General features: G+C 38.3%; 1 protein-coding gene across 5 annotated transcripts in view; it reads left to right on the forward strand.

Annotated features, from left to right (window-relative positions):
- Positions 1 to 15,368, forward strand: part of fig4a (FIG4 phosphoinositide 5-phosphatase a) — an 87,935-nt gene that overhangs the window by 67,208 nt on the left and 5,359 nt on the right. The window lies entirely within an intron of this gene.

The raw sequence follows: 15,368 nt of genomic DNA on the forward strand, positions 1-15,368 counted from the left end.
TTGCGTTTTGCATTCTGGCCCAAAAATTCGATTTTGGTCTCATCTGACCACAGCACTTTTTGCCACTTGGCCACAGAATCCTTAAGGTTTCTTTTAGCAAAACATAAACGAGACTTGACGTGGCTTTAAGGAGTGTTTTTTTCCTTGCCACCCTCCCATACAGGCCAGATTTGTGGAGCGCTTGTGATCTTGTTGTCGCATGCACACAATGACTAGTCTTTGTCATAAAGGCCTGTAGCTCTTTCAAAGTTGCCATTGGCCTCTTGGTAGCCTCTTTGATCAGTCTCCTTCTTTCTCGGTCATCCAGTTTGGAGGGACGGCCTGATCTAGGCAAGATCTAGGTGGTGTCATATGCCTTCCACTTCTTATTGATGATCTTGACTGTGCTCAATGGGATACTTAAAGCCTTTGAAATCTTTTTATACCCATCTCCTCACTTGTTTCTTTCCACAACTTTATCTGAAAGTTCTTTTGAAAGTACCCTTCTGCCCATAGTGGATTATTTGTTTTGAAATGCACTTCCAAGCAGTGGAATCCTCTAGAAACAGCTGCTTTTATTCTGAACTAATCAAAATCACCACAGTTGTTCACAGGTGGGAGCCAATTAGTTGGTTGTGCAATTTGTAAGGTGATTGGTTATGCCTGAGCAAGTTTACAAATACAATTGTAAGGGGGTGGGGGGTGTTCACTTATCCAAATAAGGGTTTTTTACTTTTGTAATATTAATTAATTTTCAGAATGTTTTAGAACTTTATTTTCACGTGGCTAATACGGGTTACTGTATGTAAATAAAAATGGAATAAGCCTATTTTTATTTGTTTTTATTTTCGGGGTGTCATTCAACATAAGGTACACATTTTGAAAGGTGACTTTCTATACCTACTGTATGTGTATGTACAGTACATAAACCTAAAAAGGGCACTGTTTGTAGTGATAGATCAGATAGGTCAAATCGATTTAGGGAGAGTGAAAAAAAAAGAGACTTAGTTGCAACCTTGCTTTCTTTTAAGGCTCTTGGGGAGGATTTCTGAGTAGCTGAGCTGACAAAGGTGTTTGTGTGAGCAGAGATTGAGGTCTCTGACCTAGGTGCTGTGGGTTCGAGCTTGGGTCATCCAACCGATGAACTGCGACCAGGATTCCCCAAGCAGTGGCGCACAGTTGGCAGATTGCCACCAAGAGTAGGGTTGCTTTTAGCTGGCAGGGCTGTCTCCAAGCAGCACAGGTCCCTCCTTTGAGCTCGTCTGTGAAAGATGTGCCTCTCCTCCAGCGTGCACTGAGCCACCAGCACGAACCTGCCTGACCAGTGACGTGTTCAAAGATGAGCAATTCAAACATGGGCTGTTCAGAGGAGTCTGCCTACTCCTTCTCCCTTGAGTGAGGTTACAAGGTTTGTATCTGTGTGCCAAATCCTTGGTAAACACACATTTAGCTATTCTAAAAATGGAGGGTTTATAACAAAATAATTCCCCATTCCAAATTTATAGTAAAATGAAAAAAGACTAAAGAGAGACTAAAAGGAAACAAATCCTCAAAGTACATTGTGTCAGAAATACATAAAACAAATAAAACCAAAATAAAGAGATCTTCCTTTTTATTTTTGGTTACCCCTTCAAATGACATTTGTAGAGTATCATAAAAATGGATGTTAATCACTATAGTAAAGAGATGTCTGGATTTTTACCAAGGTGCTATTGTCGGGTCTAATGAAATATGGCCCAAAAAAAGTATGTAACCAAGCTCATAATAATGGAATGTCTTCATCTTTAAGAAGAAACTTGACATCTTTGGGAAGTTTTAAAGTTTTAACATATGCATTTCTTATTTAAGAAAGCTTCCAAGGTGATTTGTTTTATCTGTTAACCTGCAAACTGTATATGTGATTTAAAAGCCATGCAGATATGATGTTCCCTCAATGAAGACTTCACACATTTGTGGATTGGCATGAACAATGTACACAGTGTACATTGAGGCCTCCAAAAGTACTGGGAATTCTAAACTTCACTATGAATTCTTATAATAACATATTGTGAAAAAAACATGAAAGTTCTACCCCTTAGATTTACAATTTTAGATTGACAAAAATACAGATTTACAATGTTGAACCTCTATATTTTGAGGGTAGCCAAAGTGTAGGGAAAATTGGCTCAGAGGTGTCCCTTGTTGGTCAGGTGTTTGTTGTTGAGTAATTAGGCTCATAAAGGACAAGTATACGTGCAGTACTAGTCGAAAACTACCAGGAAAGGTTGATGAGACAGTTACCAGATACCAGCTGATGACAGAAATGATCAGACATGTGAGGAATATTCTAAAACATCTGCATGGATATCAAAATCCACAATTCATGGAAGACTGAGACAAGATCAGAATTAAAGTACAAAGGCTGCTCTGCAAAATGTAAACCTCTCATCAGCACCAAAACCTTAAGTCAGATGAGTTCGGCTAGTGTTTAATGGACAGAAGAGGCCAAGATGAACGTATGCAATAGTAATGGAAAGGTTGGAAAGTATGGAGAAAGAAAGGAATTGCAGGTTCTCCAAAGAACACCACATCATCTGTCATGCATGGTGGAGAAATTGTCATGACCTGGGTATGCATAGAAGTCTTTGGAACTGACTCTTGGAGCTGTTTTTGGTTGGTGAGGTAACTAATGATGGCAGCAACAGAATTAAATCTGAATTTTACAGTAATATGTTGTCTGGTTATGTAGATGAAAATGCTTCCATACTTATGAGGAGATACTTCACTATGTAGCTTGACACTGACTCAATACATAGACCAATGCAGCCAAGGAGTTTATCACAAGAATGTTGTCGGCACACGTGTTGTCGTTAGTTCGTGTGACACTGTCATGCTAATGTGCAGATACTGCATTACAGCACGAAGGGGGTCTTGATGGCCCACTGCCTTCCCATGGCAGTCCTGTAAGATGCATAATGGACAGTGGACGTGTGGCAAATGTATTGTTGTGGGAAATTCTTCATCAGAGGAGCAGGACACAGATTTGTGCAGATTCCGTTTTATTGAGCTCAATAATGACAACAACGCGCGCTGGGTCTGCCCCTCAGAACAGACAAACTGCAAGGGTTTCCCAGCTCTTACTGTATATACACTCAGAAGTCTGTTTCACAATCTGAGTGCTTGTCCTGTTCTTTGATATGTAATTAACTTCTTGTCCTGCTCTGTCTTGCTCTAGGTTCTGTCCTTTGATATGAAGCAGACATTGATCTGCTTTATCCTGTTTGTGGGTAATGTTCCTGTCTGTTATTACGCGGCGTTAAGTCACTGGGGCTGCTAAAGCAAGTCAGATTTATGACATCTTAGCGTAACTTTTGTTGAAGTCTAAATTAACAGACCCCAGCAACACCTCTCACAATGTGCTTAAGTGGTGATATTGCGATGCTGGATTAATGAGATATATACATCTCCCACTTCAGTATTCATGCAGTCTGCGCCTGTACGGTCTAACATTGGCAATGAGCATGGAGACTGCTTTGTGATATTACAGAGAACAAAGTGGCAATCCAATCAATCTGGTATTTTACATGCTGAAGAAAAAACAAATTATGTCGGAACACTCAAAGAATAGATCAACACTAACTGGCTATAACAAAGGCCTAGCAAAGTATCTAAAATAATTATACAATAAAGTTTGATGAACAGTGTCACAGACGTCATACAGTTATTGCCTGAAAGGAATATGAAATCAAATGCTCACTACTTTCACATTCTATAATTAACTGAAAATGAATATACCTTGAACTTTGGCCAGATGTGATCAAATGTATGCTTGAATTGCAGAAATGTAAATTGTACTTATATTAATCTTATGATCACCAATACAAATTTCTTGATTGCAAAGCGAACATAACTTTGCTGTCCAGTGCCTTTATAGGGCACTATAGTTGCTGATGCTAAAGTTTAAATGGTTAATGGTTTATATGACTTTAAATGGCAGTAATTCTTAATGGGCTAAAAACAGGAAGTTATCATATTTTACTCTTCAAACCACTTATCTTAATGTACACTTGACCCACTTTCTGCGTATGCTTTTCTTCTAGCTTGGTATTAGTCTTGCATAGGTGTATTGATATATTATTACAAATATGGGTTACAAACCTAGAAAATATCAGAAATAGGCCAAGAAGTTAAGACAATAAGTAAATCACTCATAACTGCCAACTTGTAAACAATTTTGTTCTTTGTGCTATGGCGCAGCTTTAATGAAAAGAGTCTTAATCCAGGCACACTGGCTTAAACAAATATTTATTAAGAATTAAAATGAGGATATACACAATGAACAACACATAACATAAGCATACAGTACAACATAGTAGTTCAGGTGGGTAGCTGCGTCACCATGCGTAGGCTGCAAAGGAACAAGTAATAGGTTTATTCCATGCTGAAAAAAGGAAGAGAAAAAAATATTCTTTTTTTCAGCATGGAATAAGCATACAACATATACTGGTAAGTTAAACCATTTACCAACTTACAAAACAAGGCGTTCTAGGCCTACGTCTTGACCACCCAGAACAACTGCTACCAAGTATTAATATATTTTACAATACCTGCACAAGCCAACAAGAGAGATAAAGTTGCCTTCTAAACCCACAGAATATTACCATTAGCAATTCTCTCTATATAAATCTGGATGCTACAAAGTGAATGGGAAAGGAACAGGTACAAGTTTATTTCATGCTGAAAGCAAAAGAAAAGAGACACAACCTTGAAAAAAAAAATCTTTCTTCAGTTTCATGAAGAGCAGTTTGGCAGAGATGGGAAAATAAAGGATTCTTCTGTTGTCTTGACTCAGAGAAGCCAAGTAAAAGAAGTACTTGTTTATTCATGGAAGACAGTAGTGATAAAAGAATAAACCTCTTATTAGAATGATATAATTAGTGGTGTATCACTGAGATCTGTATTAGGACCTCTGCTTTTCGTAATTCATATCAGTCTTGTAGATTCTGATGTAACTGAGGAAATACAAAAAGACCTAAACAATTTGGCAGACGTACGTGGTGAATTAAATGTAGTAAATATGTACTCTATAAGTATTGATGAAAGACCGTGAACTAGAGATAACTTATAAAAATAACTTTTTTCTTTTTATTGTTACTCTTCAAATCTAAACAATATGGAGTAGCAGTTAAAAAATCAAAAACAAAACAAAATGTAAAGAACATAGTGGTTATTGTAGTCAAGTGAAGTAATGTAAGATTGTACAGTGTATTAGTATAGAATCATTTCAGGTCTCAATGACAAGTCATATACAGATACAGTAGTTTAAAGGAGCTGAATTATTTCAGTTCTCAACAGAGAGGATTACAAGGGCAGTTGATAGAAGTATTCAAAATTGGTGACATGATGTCTTGTCCTGGATAGCAGATGCCATCTTGCCTCTAAAGGTTCACTATAGTCGCCCTTTGTGGTTTATTTCAAAGGTGTTTTTTTACAAGCTTTTTTATGAAGGTGGCTTTAAGGTCAGATAGTTCTTAATGAATGGAAGCCTCCAATGTCTGTAATACCTTGAGGAAAAAAAATTACAGAGCTGCTTTTAAGCCACTGTTAATTCTTTAACTGAACAAAGGAAAACAGTTCAGCAGCTGATCCGTCCTTCCGAGACAGAATGAAGACTAACTTTCCTTCCTTGGAGCTGCACTTTTATACTTGTGTACTGGATCCAAGGCTCTCCCATGCACGTCATCTGTTTTCCAAATTTCCTAAATCCTCAGGATTTCCAGAGAACATTTCCCTTGTTAATTTCTATAGGGTTTTAAAGGTGCTCTGATGACAAGGTCTACCAACAGATTATTTCATGCACATCAGCTAAATAAAAGTATCAGGGAACAACTGAAAGTTTTGAGAAATTTCATATTTTACATTTTGTCATACTTAAGTCATGTTTATGCATTATAAAGTAAAACTCAATTCATATTTTGGTCTTTGTTAAGATCTGTTTGAAAGTGCCTTATTTATTATGGCATTATAGCTAGTTAGTTACGTAGCATTTGCCACTATATCCATTCCTGCCTCACAATTTATGATGTTTTTCTGACAGACTATGACAGATTTTTTTGCCAATTTAAAACAACTGTAAACACATCTATAGTACTTACAATTTTAAGTGGGGAATACTATGATAGTAGTATGTCCTGTAGAGACCAGTGCTGTGAACACTTACACCATGGGAACTGGTAATTGAGCTGGCATGGCTTGAAATTCCTTGAGAAGCTACTCCAGGTTTCACATGCAGAGAGATAAGTTACAGACGTTTCTCCAATTTCTTTGCTATGGTGAGAAATTAATACCCTATTTCAAGAAACGTACAGCAGCTAATTGTATTTACATGTAATGACCAATCAAAATGAGAAATCAGTGAAGATATCATAAGTGCTTTGACTCAACCGCACTCAAAACTGATACTTTGATTTGCTACCATTTCTATGAATTAAAAGTTAGATTTCATCCGTCCATTGAAATAACCATGCTGGGCCATGCATGTATTGATTAATACCTGTGGTCCCAGATAACCACAGCTGTGATCTATAAGTGGGACTATTTAATTTTTACAGTTCAAGTTGTGGATTGAGTAGGTTTTATCAAGCGCTTTTAATCTAAATGTCTCAATGCATGTACTGTGCATGATTATTTAATTTTTACAGTTCTAGTTGTGGATTGAGTAGGTTTTATCAAGAGCTTTTAATCTAAATGTCTCAATGCATGTACTGTGCATGATTTTCTGAATATACTGTATGTTTACTTGATATGCTCATGAAAGATTCCAAAAACAAAACAGGAAAATCTCCTAGAAGAAAGGTAAAAGATCAGCAAGGCAATGTGGCACCAGAACCTTTTGTCTTTTAATTAAACTTTATAGTGCAACATAGTCTGTCAGAAAAACATAAAAATTCTTGAGGCAGCAATGGATATGGTGGCAAATGCTACGTAACTAACTAGCTACGTAATGCTACAACAAATAAGGCACTCCAAACAGATATCAACAAAGACCAAAATATGAATATTTAACTCCAGTGTCAAGTCAGTTTTACTTTATAGTGCAGAGACATGGACGACAAGAAGAAACTCAAGCAATAGACTTCAAAAAACAATATTTGTATATAGAGTAAAAATCCTATACATAGTGTACTCTGGAAAAACATAATAAGTAATGCTTACATATGGAAGGTCACAAACCAAGAAAAAACTGAAACACAAATTAAATGTTGAAAATGGGGCTGGATCAGGCACACAATGAAAAAAACAGTAACTAACACCACCAGGCAAGCCCTCACTTGGAACCCACAGGGGAAAAGGAAACATGAAGACCAAGAAACAGATGGAGAAGAACAGTAGAGACTGAACTGAAAAAAAACGAACATCTTGAAAGGTGATGGAGAGAACAGCTCCTCATCAAGCCCTCTGGATACCTTTGGGAATGACCTCTGCTCCCCAAAGAGCAATTGGGTATCTGTGTTAGATATGTCCCACAGGACTAAATTAGAGCTTACCTGGACCTCTCGGCTTAATTTATAACTGTTTCTCTAAATCTATTTAATGATGTGTTTGTATTTGGGGCTGCAGTTTTGCTTTTGGCATTGGATTATGAAAGTTACCTTCTTGTTATCCTCAGGTGCTTCAAAAAGTTTAGATTGTCTTCCACAGCAGGATGGATAAAATAGTTTTTCCGCAACACTCTTTTGCTCAAGTGCAGCGTTTCGTGTTGAGTTGCTGCCTTTCACAGCACCTGGCAAGGACAGCTCCTGCTCAGTATATGTATGCCACTAATAGTCACAGAGGTCCTTGGAAATAAATGAGATGCTCTTATTTCTTATTCAGTTATTGCTTCTGTTCAAAGCTGAGGCAAATATAAAAAATACTGCTTTTCATTTGGTCAGTAATGTACCTTGAAACCTCACCTTGCCTGCTCTTCTGCCTTTATAAAGAAAAAGTGCTAAAATTTAATATTCATTGCAATCAACCATGGAAAAATGTGCAGGAACTCACAACGCGTGAATAGGATTGACGACTGGATGGCTGGATCCCTTGTTTTTATGGGCACCCTGGGGTGTTTTAAGATGTCCTTACTCCAGAGAATATCAGTGATCCTGGGGGCTTCGCATTTTAAACCCTTGGGGTAAGGTCAGAGGGGCCTCGGCTTGTCAATGAGCTATCAATTAAACAATGACTGTTCATGATCATCCAAATTCTTATTTATTATTCCTTTAAATCAATAGATAAATCAGAAATAGTAACTTCTGCAGTGTTACAGTAAGCTAGAAATTGTTTTGTTATGAAACAACAAAAAATATTTTGTTTTTGCCAGAAAACGTTTGCCATTTTTGTCAAATCTATTTGTACAGTACTGCGATGATGTTATTGTAAATGTAATGCATTTGTAATACAAATGCACTTGAAAGCATTTTAAGATTTTTATCTAGTGAAGCAAATAAAACTTTCACGTTTACTCTGATATTTTAGTGTTGTTGGCATATGCTGTATTCCTACTAAAACACACCTCTTACATTTATCTCACAACCCTGGATGGAGCACCAAGTTTCTATGGTAACAGCTGTGTTTAGTGATGGTGCTATGGTAATGGATTCAATGCAATACAATTCCATTAAATTCTGTTTAATAAAGTTTAGAATAGTCATTCTGGTTAACAAATCTGTGTTTTTCATTACATTTCATCATGCTACAGTATAAGTGTTATCAAAGCAATCTCTTGCGTTGCCCAGAAATATGTGTCACAGGAATAATAAAATCTGCTCCGCTCATACATTCTTGATTTTATTTTTCTTGTGGGGTTAGGTTAGTTTTATAATTTAGAACCAAACTGTAAAATATGCCTAATAACAGAAGGAATGACAATACATTTTGTAGTTGCACAGATGATTTTTCATGCATATAAAATTCTTCAACTGATACAGTATGTATTTCTGAAAACTAGCATATGTGTGCTAATACTGTTTTTGCTGTTGATTTTAGAATGGACAGGCATATTCTTTTGCATTTGGAAGGATTATGTACAGTATAGTTTGTATCTGGAGAGGTTTTAATTCTCATTTAATGTGTAACTGGAAATATGAGAAGGTGGCAATTGAAATTACACTATAATTTAAAGTGTACTATGAATACGAGTGGCACAGTGGGTAGCATTGCAGCTTCACAGTACGTGGGCCTTGGGCTCAATTCCTGGGGTGTTATATGCATGGAGTTTGTATGGTCTTCCTGTGTTTGCATTGGTTTCTTATGGGTGCTCCGTTTTTTTTCCTACAGTCTAAAGATGTAGTGGTAGGTTAACTTCATTCTGTAAATGGTGTGTAAACTGGCCCTGGTGTGTGTTTGTACATGTTTGTGTCGATGGACTGGCGTACAGCAGTCCCATCCAGGGTGTATCCTGCCTTACGCCTGTTGCTTGCTCAGATAGGCTTCGGCTCCCCTGCGACCCTGAACTGAGTGAATTGCAGGGGACAGGCATCCCATCCAGGGTGCATCCTGACTTGCCCCTGCCCCTTGCTGGCAGGATAGGCTCCTGCTCCCCCTTGACTCTGGATGGATAGGATGAAGCGGTTAAAATTAATTTATGGATGGATTTGATGTTACATCAAATTCTGTCAAAGGTATGTATCCACAAAGGTATAGCTCCATGATAATCCTACCCGAGCAAACAGTTCAGGCCTGATATCTTGTTGCCTCCTTGGAAGGCAGAGGGGCATTTATATCCCAACACTTCAGCAGCTCAAACTGTTTGAATGGGGATAGCCCTTAGACTGAGGTCCGATGTTTGTAAGGCCATCTTTCTGAAATGTTAATATAGTGGTTTTCTCAGTGGTAGTGTCTAGATATTATTGTTGCCGTTGTCTTCATTGTTGTCAATCGTACTGTTTCATACACAACTAAAATCCTCTTTCATCGGGGGAGTTGCATCAACTAGCATTGGTGTGAGTTATTGACAATGATTACATAATAGTATGATTGGCCAGATGATAACATACTCTGATAAAAGGCATCTTTTTTTTCTTGTCAAGCAGATTTTTGCAGTGTGAAGTGAACAATGTGTCGTTTTTATGGCCCAGATATTAAAGCAGATGGAGAAAGTAATGGCTCTCTAACAGGGTAATGTGAAATAATTAGAAATGAAAGAAGTGAAATAGTAAGATTCTGGATGGGATATAGCAGATTTACAAAGGGTTGTACTGTATGGCTCTCAGTGTGTTGTGCTTCCTTTTAATACTAACAGCAGATTGGCAGAAAAAAATGTAGCACAACACATTTGGTTATTCTTCGAGAAAATGACATTGATTATAGGTGAATGAGAGCCAGGTTCATGCTTACAGCAGTCACTGAAAACTGCTTTCCAGTACTCCAGTTACTTACAGTGAATCTCTTACCACAGGACACATGGCTCGTGATTCCAGGGTGTTAAGCTGTGACTTTTGCCTTTGATTGTCTGAGCTGGTTTCTGATTAAAGTAACACCAGGTTCCAGGGTTCAGGCAGTGCATGTGTTGAGTGACTAGTTGGGAATGGAAAATGAACAGCAAGGGCAAATAGCTGTCAGTCCAAAAAATTAAGGCAGTGTTGAACTTGTCTGCAATGAATTATAAGCATCATTTGGGACAATTATTAACAATTGAATTGGTACTGTTTTGATGGAGAGAAAATCTCTGTGCTTGTATATTGGCTTTTGTACAGTATGTTATACTAAGACGTAGGTAAAAAGACAAGGACGTTTTTTGTTTACAAGTTGCTTCAAGGGAATGGTTCATATTTGCTGTTGTGCCTCATATTTATGGGATGTAAGCATTACAACAGGGAAATGTATAGCATCCATAGCACACAAAATAGCCCTTTTAAAATAAAAAGGCTTACACTAAATGTCTAGTCAAAGCCTGTCTGTGACCCTGATTTTAGGAAGTATGCTCTGGCCTTACCTATTTTATAATAATAATAATTGCTAACACTTATATAGCGCTTTTCTGGACACTCCACTCAAAGCGCTTTACAAGTAATAGGGACTCCCCTCCACCACCACCAATGTGCAGCATCCACCTGGATGATGCGACGGCAGCCAGAACACCCACCTCACACCCGCTCTCAGTGGGGAGGAGAGCAGAGTGATGAAGCCAGTTCATAGATGGGGATTATTAGGAGGCCATTTTTGGTAAAGGCCAATGGGAAATTTGGCCAGGACGCCGGGATTACACCTCTACTCTTTCAGTCAGGACCTCAGTTTTACGTCTCATCCGAAGGACGGCATTTGTGTACAGTATCGTGTCCCCGTCACTATACTGGGGCATTAGGACCCACATGGACCGCAGGGTGAGCGCCCCCTGCTGGCCCCACTAACACCTCTTCCAGCAGCAACCTTAGTTTTTCCAAGGAGGTCTCCTATCCAGGTACTGACCAGGCTCACACCTGCTTAGCTTCAGTGGGGTTGCTAGTTGTGAGTTGCAGAGTGATATGGCTGCTGCTGGTTTTATCTTGCAGCAATAAGATCTTGGTCAGTCTTTGGAAAGCCAGTGTTGTTTGAATCTCTCTGGACTCAGTAGGAGGAGCTCCAGGGAAAGTTAGGTAACAAGAGGTGTTGGCTCTGTGTGGGTGCACTTGTCGCACCACTCTGTTTCCCAGCTGATGCTAAAAAACTCCAAGCTTCAAGCTCCACAGCCTATGTGCCAACATGCAATTCACACCGTGTCTTGTGAAATCAGAAGTTTGCTGTTAATGTGAGAAAAGTTGCAAATGTATACAAACCTGAACAGGAAACCCATGAGGAAATGGCAATGTTGAAGCTTGTTAAAACTTGATCTCTCATTCTTTGTGTCCTCCAAACTAAAGGTTGGAATTGCACTTCTAAATCCAGGCTGATTTCATAGGAGTAGAGAGGGATTAGATGCATCCACTTGTTCTTTTATCTGCTTGATTATCCCTCTTTTTGATTTCAGCCAGAAAATAAACCACAGTTCTGAAATATAGAGGCAATCGCAAAAATATGATATGAATCAAGTGCAAAATAAAAGAAGTGAATAGTTCTTAAAATACATTTGGTTTAAAATTCTAAGAAGTCAAAGTTAGGTTTCCATGTTTCGATGTGAGCACTATTTTTCAAGAAAGGTCTTCATAACTCACACCTTATCATCTCCTAGTCCAGTATCAGTGATTCCATACAGCTTTGTTTCTTTTGGTACTGTTATTTGTTTATAATTTATTCAATCAATTTATCAAGAGAAGATCACATTGATGCCCCCTTTAACTTGATTTGAAGTCTTATTTTCAGTATAGGGACATTCAGTGTTTTGATTCCACTTTATGGATTTAAAATGAGATCAAACAGGGAACGGAAACCATGAAATACTGTACTTGTTACAGTCTGAAACATTAATGAGGCTTTATGCTTTTTTGAATTTCCATTGTATACTTTCCATAATCAACAGTAAAAGAGAAAGATGGAAACACCTTGAGAAATACACCATTTACTCTACAAACCCTAGTTCTGAAAAACTCAGAAGAAACTTGTACCTTTCGAGAATCGAATCAGTTCCACTCTGCCCTTATTTTCCTTTAAGACTGAAACGAAAGCATTTCAGTTAATTCTTCACGCAGCTGACAAAGTGACAAGAGCATACTGGGAATGTCTGGTGGTGTTGATAAGCACATTACCTTGCAACATGTCTGTGACTAGAACCAGCTGTGACTCAGATTACAAGTTCACATGAGTGCATGGTCACTCAGACAGAAAGCACTAGAATTCAGGGGCATGTTCCTGAAAAGAAATTCAGAAGAGGAAGGATCTTCAGAAAGAACTACAAAGTCACCTTGTCTTATTGATGGCAAAAGGCAAACTCTTAAAAAATAGTAAATACTACTACTAATGTTTTATTATTTTAATATTATTATTACAATAATCCTTATTAGCTATTATTATTATAGCAATTTTCTTGACGCACCACTCAAAGCGCTTTACAGGTAACAGGAACTCCCCTCCTGCTTCACCAATGTGCAGCCCCACCTGGATGATGCGACGGCAGCCATAATGCACCAGTACGCTCACCACACAGCAGCTATCAGTGGGGAGCAGAGCAGAGAGCCAATTCATAACTGGGGATTAGTGGCAAGGGGGAAATTTGACAATGACACCAAGGTTAGGTATTGTCGGGTGTGAGGTCTTGTTTAATCATCTGTACCATGCATGCTTTAACGGAAATCAAAGGTTTATGATCTGCAAGGGTTGCAGACAAACAGGGTTGAAATTAAACTTGGGACTCTACATTTTGGAGACTTCTGTATGAGTTTGAAACAAATACTTGTTAATTTATTTGAAGCCTTTGGCCTCCAAGCTAAGTTCTTAATTAAAATTTAAAAAGTTCTAATGAATATTTTATTTATTCCTTAATTAAACACATTTCTTCTTAGACACATCCCCACTGGGACCTGTAAAGCGCTGTCTCTGAGGAAACAAAACTCATGCTTCAAAAGAGAGTACGTTTAGTGTCTGCTAATGTTTCTGAAATTGCTAAAAGCCCTCCCTTGTATAAAGACTGTGTTGAGAGAATTTGAAGCCCATGATAATTACGTTTTTCAGGTAGCTGTTGTTTTGCTGCACCAGCTTAACTGACTTGATTTTCATCGTGTGACTGTTTAGCTCACAAGCAAAAGTTTTAAAGTCAAAACCTAACCTGCCACTGAAATGTCCTAAAACTCTAGTCAGAATGCCAGTGGGAGTTTTGATGGGTAACTGCTGCAGACATGCCCATGCCCCAGTAAAATGTAATGATTTCTCTGATTAATTAGGACATTTATAAATACACCTAGTGTGGGACTATTTCTTTTTATTCTAGAAATACTCTGTAGGCCATATTTGCACTGTCACGTAGGTTGTGTAACAGGGTTTGTTCAGTAGGAGCCTGCTGTGGTGTCATCACCCTCTGGAGCCTGAAAGTCATTGCAAACTTCCTTAGGTCAGATAAACGAACCTTAAGCTCAGCAGATGTATTTTTCCAGCATGGCTTCAAAGGGCTGTGAGACTGGGAGGGGCTCAAGACGCTGAAGACCAAATCCCAGCTATGAATAAGCTGCACGTTAATCAATCGCATGCATTCATTTTAATTTTTTTGTGTGATATAGTGCAGTTCTGTAATGTCTTGCAGTAAAAACAAGTTTAGCCTTTACTTCAGGCATTTGATTTTGTTCTTTCTCCCTGAGGCTTCTCAGTTAAGGAGAGGGTTAATTAAATTGCACTACTGTGCTTCCATTTATAACTGTTGCTAATGCCTCTGCTTACAGTCATAATTAATGTGTATTACTGACCAATTTTGGCTGCATTCCAAGGTTACCATATAATGAACCTGTTGAGAATGGTTTTTATTTTACACCATCATTCCTATTTGAAGAAAATAGGACATGTTAGCTCAATTCTGACCCATAATGACTGGATGCGTAAGTGTCAGCTAGAGTAGCATGGGTATCTGCCTTCAATATTGTTCTAGTTTTTAAACATTGCACTACATAAAAATATGTAATTCTGAAAACATAAAAGCTTAGATTTGCAGCCTTGATTGTAACAGAAGGTGATTTCTTCTGTTGCAAACAGTAATATACTGATGCACAATGAGAGATGAAGAAGAATCTTTTTTTAAAAATGCCATTTTAATTAATGCAAGAACAGTGAAAGATGTTTGATGAAGATGCTCCACTTGTAATACATATTGCCTTAGGCATTGCTTTCAACATGACTGAAGGGGGCCTTGACTGTGTGAGAGCTTGCTAGGAGGAGATGCTGTGCTTCAGCAATAAAAGAACCATTTTCAGTCAGCAGTCCAGGGAAACCAGTAACCCGCCTCTTTATCATGTTCTGGAAGATAGAGGGTCATCATGGTGGCCCAAGACCTTCACATCTGTCAGATTAATTGTTTTCAGGCTGCAATGTCTACTCCACAGGGACTACTGTCCAGTGAAAATGCTCAGAGGTTGATGAGATGTTTTTTTCACCAATGAATGACAACCTGTGGAGACATCATGATGAGTTCTGTGCTAACATTTGCATTTTGTGTTGTTCAGCTTATCAAGCACTGGGAATGTGATGATGTTGGGACGAGTCTACATTAAGACAAGGTCACTTTTAGTGTGGATCATGGGCAGTTTTACTTCTTTTACAGTTTCAGCCATCCAAACTCAGACATTTCAAATTTCAAGCTAGACAATGCAATGACACAACGACAAAAAATAGTCTTCTCACTTAACTCCTCACAAGTCCTCTATGGTACCAACTTACTAATGACATTAACAGGCAATAACTGCCACTGGCCAGAATTCACCATGTGTCCACAACTGTATAGGAAGAGTGGAGGAGCATCCCACATACATCAACAC

The sequence above is a fragment of the Lepisosteus platostomus genome, chromosome 3 (assembly GCF_059453375.1).
Source record: "Lepisosteus platostomus isolate fLepPlt1 chromosome 3, fLepPlt1.hap1, whole genome shotgun sequence".
NCBI lineage: Eukaryota > Metazoa > Chordata > Actinopteri > Semionotiformes > Lepisosteidae > Lepisosteus > Lepisosteus platostomus.